The 335-nt window shown below is 40.6% G+C and overlaps 1 non-coding gene across 1 annotated transcript; it reads right to left on the bottom strand.

Moving 5' to 3' along the window:
- LOC148555202 (small nucleolar RNA R71) lies at positions 1 to 108 on the bottom strand. Its single transcript, XR_015887026.1, has one exon. It is a non-coding gene; the product is annotated as a small nucleolar RNA R71 (small nucleolar RNA).
- Positions 109 to 335: the final 227 nt, after the last annotated feature.

Consider the following 335-nt stretch of genomic DNA (forward strand, 5'->3'; position numbering starts at 1 on the left):
AAGCTTAAAGTGGATGTTCAAACATTCAGACAGAAAGAAGGTGAATCCCTCTATGAAGCTTGGGAGAGATACAAAGAACTGACCAAAAAGTGTCCTTCTGACATGCTTTCAGAATGGACCATCCTGGATATATTCTATGATGGCCTGTCTGAATTAGCTAAGATGTCATTGGATACTTCTGCAGGTGGATCCATTCACCTAAAGAAAATGCCTGCAGAAGCTCAAGAACTCATTGACATGGTTGCTAATAACCAGTTCATGTACACTTCTGAGAGCAATCCTGTGAGTAATGGGACGCCTATGAAGAAGGGAGTTCTTGAAATTGATACTCTAAA

Source organism: Arachis ipaensis, chromosome B6 (genome assembly GCF_059453495.1).
Source record: "Arachis ipaensis isolate K30076 ecotype BB chromosome B6, ASM5945349v1, whole genome shotgun sequence".
Taxonomy (NCBI): Eukaryota; Viridiplantae; Streptophyta; class Magnoliopsida; order Fabales; family Fabaceae; genus Arachis; species Arachis ipaensis.